Source organism: Vombatus ursinus, unplaced genomic scaffold, assembly GCF_900497805.2.
Source record: "Vombatus ursinus unplaced genomic scaffold, bare-nosed wombat genome assembly UNPS02014833.1, whole genome shotgun sequence".
Taxonomy (NCBI): domain Eukaryota; kingdom Metazoa; phylum Chordata; class Mammalia; order Diprotodontia; family Vombatidae; genus Vombatus; species Vombatus ursinus.
The window spans coordinates 1310230-1317453 of record NW_020954611.1 but is presented as its reverse complement, the minus strand read 5'-3'; the positions used below and the strand labels follow the sequence as shown (position 1 = coordinate 1317453).

The window sequence follows — 7224 nt, the reverse complement described above, 5'->3', positions numbered from 1 at the left end:
TTCAGGGCTGGTGCTCTATCCACTGTGCCACTTAGCTGCCCCTAAAGGATTATTTTAAATAATTAGAACTGTCACCAAATAAAATGTACTCTCTTATGAGGTAGTGAGTTCCTAGGCACAAGAAGTATTCTAGAGATTGCTTACTATAGTTAGGAATGTTATAGTGGGCAAAGTTATATACCTCTAAAGTCCTTTTCAACTGCAACTCTAAGACACAATAATTCTATATTCAGGTTTCCTTTATCACATCTAGTGACATAAATGGTAAACTTAGATGCAAAATGACCAGTGTCATAGGAAAGGAGACCATTCTAAGAGCCCATATGGTGTGGTGGGAAGAGCCAAAGCTTTGGGGTTAGGAGGACTGGCTTTGAAACCTGACTCTGCTCTTTATTATCTATGTGACTTTGGGCAAGGAATATAACTTCTCTGGACCAAAGTTTTCTCATCTCTAAGACGAAGGTGCTAGACTAGACAATCTCTAAGGTCACTTACAATTCTAAATCCTATGTATCACCCCGTGCTTGACATCACTCACCTTCTAATTCTCTACCTGACAGATATAAATTCACAGCCCTGACCACAGCAGGAAACTTCTGCATGAAATATTTCTCCTGTGATTTTGCAAGTGAAAAGACATTGAGGGGAGGAGAATCCCAGACGGATGCAATTGAAGTTCCTTTGCCCCCTAAGGCTGGCATATGCTGCCAGATCAATGACAGACACTGATGAGACTGTAATGCAAGGAAGACAACTGTGTCAGCACTGAGACAGCATCTGTTCTTCATGGACTAAGTACAGAGCCTCCCAGTTCAGACCCTTATAGCTGGGTGAATGTGTCCTGGAAATCTTCATTAACGGATGGCATTAAGCTAATGGCAAACTAATGACAAACAAGACACTTTTTCTACAATACAGTGATTAAACCCAAGCATCATAGTCTTCCATTCCCCCTATACCTGCCCAATTAATTTATTCCAAAAAGCCTCCTCAATGCTTTTTAACTTTCCTAGATTTAGGGATGTTTTAACAAGATAGGGATTTTTAACTCTTCATGGGCCAAAATCTGTTTGAATGCCTTTAAGTAATGAGTTGTACAGAATTTTTACTAAAAAGAAAAAAATAGAAACAACAGAAGGGGAGTGGTGGAAATTGGGCTGGTGATAAAGGTTATCAATACTGTTTGAGCATTTTTATCCCCATTGGTTAATTGCTATGTTTCTGGTTACATGAGCTCTCCCATCATTATTGCATACAGTGTGGTGCATTGTAAAGAATTCTAGGGTGGGAGTCAGAAAATTTGTATTTAGCCCCACCTCACATAATCAATGGCTTTGGGGAAATCACTTGTGGTCACAATGTATATTGTTTTCCTAGCCTTGCTTACTTTATTTTGCATCAGTTTATATGAGTCTTCCCATGCTTTTCTTAATTCTTCATATTCATTGTATTTTTATAATGTCATTCCTTTACCATTCTGGAAAGTCTTTGAGTATGGCCTTAGTAACAGATTTAATCTGTTGTTTTCTTTTTTATTACTTTATTAATTTTAAGTTTTCAACATTCACTTTCACAAGATTTTAAGCTCCAAATTTTCTAATCTTGTCCCTCCCCCCACCCCAAGATGGTGTGCATTTTGAATACCCCTTTTCCTAATCTGCCCTCTCTTCTATCTCCCCTCCTTCTCTTATCCCTTTTCCCTTCAATTTTCCTGTAGGACAGGATAGATTTCTATACACCATTGCCTATATATCTTAGGGAAATCATTTGTGGAACAAATCTTGATTCTGGAGTCAAAACATCTGAGTTCCCATCCTGCCTCTGCCACTTACTACTTCTGTGACCTTAAGCAGACCACTTCCTGTCTGTTTCTCATATGAAAAATGAAGGGGTTGGACAAGATAGCCTAAGAACTATTCTGCCTCCATATCTCTAATTCTATGATTTGTCCTCTCAATGGATCAGTTTCCTCTTTTGTAAAAGGAAAAGGTTGAACCAGATGATAGCTAAGGCCCCTTAGCTTTGGTCTTATAAGGTTCCAAGATCTTACCCAGCCTCTAGTTGCTTGACAAATGTTTGTTTAATGGAAGAATGAATTTATTCTACCAAGTACTGCCTATGGTAGCAGGACAGTTTTGAGAAACTTTCTAGCAGTAATTACTGATCAACTTACTTGGGCACACATATCTCCTTAGTGGACTCTAAGTACTTGTTGGACAGGAACTGACAAGGTTTTTTTGTCTTTGTATCCCCCAATATTTAGAAGATAGTTGGCAATTAAGGTTTACTGAATTGAAACCAAACAGTTGTTATAGGCTACATAATAACACAACTTCAGGGGTTGATGTATCCAGAACTCTGCCAAAAGCACAACTGCGTAGACCAATTTTGGGTGTGACCAAAAGCCCTCAGAGATAAAATATTGGAAATGTTCTTCCATTTTCTATGTAGACATACTTGTACACATATTGCAGGTCACTCATTCACAGACACTACCACCTCATGTATGAAGCAGAACATGGATGAACAAAACTTCAAGGGATGGGGAAGTCCTGGACCTGGGACTCTACTATTAAGACACATTCTGGTCCCCTAAGCTCAGACTCAATGGTGAAAGTGAAGGTGGTGCTGATGCCATTCTAGTAGTCGAGTATTGGCCTTTTCTCCAGGAGGGTTGAGTTTGAATCCTGGCTCTGCCACTTACTAGCTCTGTGATCCTGGACAAATTTCCTCATCTGTAAACTGGAGATTGTGATACTGGCACTGCCTACCTCAAAGGGGTATTATGGAAAAGTGTTTTGTAAACCTTAAAGCACTATGTAAATGTTGAGTTATCATTTCAAGTATTTGATTCTTACAATCCTGGATGAGGGAAAGTCTGTGCCCCTGGGCTCACACAACCCAGTAAATTGGATGTTGGACAAGTGTAACCCTCTCAATTGGTGAAGGAAAGCCCCCAAAGAGGAAGGATCATTCCTCCCCTAAATACACTTTAACCTTTGAAGAACAAGAAGGCAAGGGAATATCATAGTCTGTCATGTCTAGAGGGCTGATAACAGAGAAGAAAAGGGGAAAATGATTTCCTCTGGCTCATTCTCATATCAGGAAATGATCCAGAGACAATATGTGTTCTGGAATAAATCTTCAGAACAGATTTGCTTTTTTCCCCTTTCTTTTTAAAATTTCAACTTTATCTGACCAGTATATTCAGTTACAGTATTATGTTAGAAATGCTTAAAAGAACTTGACAAACAATGTGGTACAAAGGAAAGAAGGTTGAATTTGGAATAAAAAAAGCATTGGTTAAAATCCCAGCTTTCCCATTTACTATATCTGGGATCTTAATCTCTCTGGCCTAAGTTTCCTCATCTGAAGGGCTTGAAGCAGACCTTTAAGGCAATTTCTAGCTCTAAATCTATGATGCTGTCAATTCTAATTAAGCTCAAAACTCTTTGGCCTATGCCTACTAAATTAGCCTCTCCAATTTCCCCAAATCATAAGGGTCCTGATTTGCTACATCAAGTAGGTATTGTATCTTACCTCATATACTTGAGAATGTATCCAACAATCACACAGCAATTCACCAGAAAGATTTGGAAGAACCTGTCTCAGAACACGGAAGATCATAGTTTATGAATATGGCCTAAGTGGGAAGGCTACTTAGCCATCTTCCCCCTTCCCCACTGACTGCTGTCACAAATACCAAACTAGAGTGGAGTCTTACTCAGCTCTGAAAAGCAAAATTTGAGAACATTCAATCATGATAACACTGGTAAGAAGGTAAAAGAGTCTTTGCATTTAGCCTAACGGCTTCCCCTCATGATCTTGAGAAATATTTGATTCTAGGGAGGGCCAGCTAAAATGGTAATGTTGCTGTTTGATAGCCTAATGTTTAATTGAATTACTAAATGTGTCCAAAACTCCTGTGGACAAGGTTCTGTAGGAGACACTCCATGACATACACCTAACAGTTTAGTAAAAACAGCAGTCATGCGTTTAGCTTTACAACCCACTTTAAACTAGAATATATGATAAAAGCTACGTACTTTCCCAGAAAGAATAGGAGGCTCGCCAAAATGATGTTGGCTACTAGTGACAATTCTCTTTCCAAAAACTGAAAAAGCAATGAGGAAAAGACATTCAAATTGACATACAGGCTAGGTCTATGTAATACTTCACTAAAAAAAAAAAACACATGCACACACCGTGGGGTTTTAATCAGTGCTCTTCTTCTTCAGTTGGGAATCTTACAAGCCTTTAGGTACCTTTGCTGTTTGGTTGGTACAACCCATAGTAAAGTGTCTTACATCTGAGTTATGTCGATCTTGTTCTTCGATTTTATCATTCTTTTGTCCCATTTTGGACACCACCTTCTTCATGCCCATCTTCTAACTCTAGTTCTTCAGCCTCATCTTGGACTTCTAATTGACTTACTTCCCTTGGTGTCTCATGGCCACCACTTCCCAGGAAATTTTTGAAACTTTCCAATGTCCTTGCCCCATGGTATTCGATTATTTTTGGATTATGACCTGCAGGGAAGTATTTCAGTGTGGGAAAACTGTGGACTATAACTGATTCTACTTCATTAATTGATGAGTCTATCTTGGCAATGATTATATTTTTATTATCCTTGTAAGCTTCTCCCAGTTTATCCCAAATGGGAGCTAACTTTCTGCATTGAGGACACCAAGGAGCATAGAAGTTCACAAAGACATTAGTGTTTTCATCAAAAGCAACTTTTTCAAAGTTCTTTGCAACCAATACTTTAACAGGATCTTTATCCCAGTCATCAGGTACATTTTGGCTAACCGGATGGGAGTTGAATTTGCCCTCTAAAAACTGCTCACAGAATTCCTTTATCTTCTCAGGAGTTAATTCATCTGAGTCAGGCTTGTGCTTGGTCATATCACTTCCCATACTAATGAGGCGCATTGTTGGGCACTCTTCTTCCTTCAGATCAAAATAATTAAGGGTATTCTTGTTGTCACTGCGGTCAATATCAATGATGATAAATAGGATTTTCTCCCTGAAACTTTCAGCTGCTTTTTTGAAGTTGTTAATTTTGTCCTCAAAGTCGGGACTGCTCTTTGGCAAGAACAACAATAAATGAATTTTCCAGTGACCTGCAAAAATCGTTGAGGCAGTCTGTTCAGTGAACTCGATGACCAAGGGCAGCCGTTGGCTCTTAACGAACTTTACTATGTTCACTTTGGTAATCTCTCCATCAAAGTTGTTTCGACTTTCATCAGACTTCTTAAAGAGAATAATGCCATCTTTATCCAACTGATATTCGGAGAATAAGTCTGTGCTGTAAGTGATTCCAAATGGGATGTTATCTAAGTACTCTGCCGCCGCTGTGAAAGTCTTAACATTGGTGGAGTGAGCATCGTTGAAAAAGCCTAAAACAAAAACTTCATTGGAATCCATTAAAGACTTTATAGCAGCGGCATCTTCCAGAATAATGACAGCTGGTTGGATTCGTTTCTTTATCCATTCCACAATATCTTTAGCTTCTCTGCCATCTGTATAATCCTTAGGGAAAGATGCATCTCCATGCATAAATAACTTGATAGTAGGAAACGTTCGAATTTTAAACTGATACACTAGATCGTCCTCTTCAGCGCCATCTACTTTGGCCAATCTGATTTTAGAGCTCTCAGACTTCAATTGTTCCGCTGCCTTGGCAAACTCAGGTAGCAACTTTTGACAGGGAATACACCAGGGGGCATAGAAGTCCACCAAGAGGTAGTCATGGGCGGCCAGCGTCTCATTGAAGTTGCTCGAATTTAAGACTAGGACATGATCTTCCTCCTTTTCCGTCTTTGGAGGGTCTGCGACCTCGGTGGAGACGGCCAGGGCTAAGGAGAGCAGAGGGGAGTTTGCAGCTCTTCTGGCCGTCAGGCAGGGCAATAGATTATGGGGGCGGGAGTGGGTGGGAGTAGCTACAGTTATCTCCGCGGGCCATTCGAAATGAGCTGAGGCACGTGCTCTCGAGAGCAGCCCTAGCCTTGCCCTTCCACTCGCTATTTGTCACTGACCAGCTGGCTTTTGGAGGCAAAGGACCTGGGTTTGAATACAAACTCTGCTGCCTTACTACCTGCCTGAGACTGGGCGAGGCACTGAAGGTCTCTAGGTTTTATCTGCATGAACTGAGGGATTTGCATTAAAGCAGCCTCTATGGTCTCTTCTAGCCTAAAAATCTGACCTCTGTGGATGAAGTCAGTGATGATGATGAAATGTGTCTTTACCATGTGTTTTCTTCACATTGGTCACCTTTCTATGTGCAGCACTTTTTTTTTTTCCAGAAATTTCCTAAACCCTAGTAGTCTCATACACAGACTTCAAGTTGAACAGTATCTTTGATGTCCTCTACACTTGTAACTGGAAGGAACCTTTGAAATGAGCTAGACCTACTCATTCATTTTACAGATATGTGAACAGGACCAGGGAAGTTACATAAGTTAGTAAGTAACTTGACGTCAGAGGTTAGTAGCACCCATTAGAAGCAGATCTGACCTCAGGTTAGTACAGTGCCATAGGAAAGAGTGCTAAACTTAACTTGCTGTACTTGGGGCCATGGGAAATGTTACTCCTAATTTACCTGTGTGACCTTGGACAAATAATTGAAGTCTCTGGGTCTCAATTTCCTCATCTGTATCATCAGGGGGTTGGATTACATGACTTCAGAGATCTCTCTGAGCAGTAGCAGCAGCTGCCTAGTAACTCTATGATCTCTGACCCCAGAGCCTGCTAAGTGATTTGACCATGGTTAGAAAGGATAGGTGGTAGAGTTGGGAATCAAACCCAGGTCCCCAGACTCCAAATCTAGTGCTCTTTCTCCTACACCAAGCTGCCCAGAATATAAATCCTCGTTTCATCTGATAAAACATAGTCTTAGGTTTTTATTTTGTTGTTGTTCAGTTGTTTCAGTTGTGTAGGACTCTTTGTGATCCCATTAGAGAATGCTTTGATTATTCTCTCCCAGTTTTCTAGCATGCAAAAACAATCTCTAGAAAAGTGGGGGAAAATAGACCTTTCTCTGGAGTCTGGAGCTGTGGGGAAGAGAGATGACACAGATTCCCCAAGCTCCATATATACCTGCCAGGAACTTCATATTAAAGATTCTGTTGTTGTTCAGTTATTTTTTTCAGTTGTGTTCTACTCTTTGTGACCCCATTTGGGGTTTTCTTGGCAAAGACACTGGAGTGGTGGTTTGCTACTTCC

The 7224-nt window shown here is 40.3% G+C and overlaps 1 pseudogene; it reads right to left on the bottom strand.

Moving 5' to 3' along the window:
• Positions 1 to 4341: 4341 nt before the first annotated feature.
• Positions 4342 to 7224, bottom strand: part of LOC114026184 — a 14213-nt pseudogene continuing 11330 nt past the window's right edge.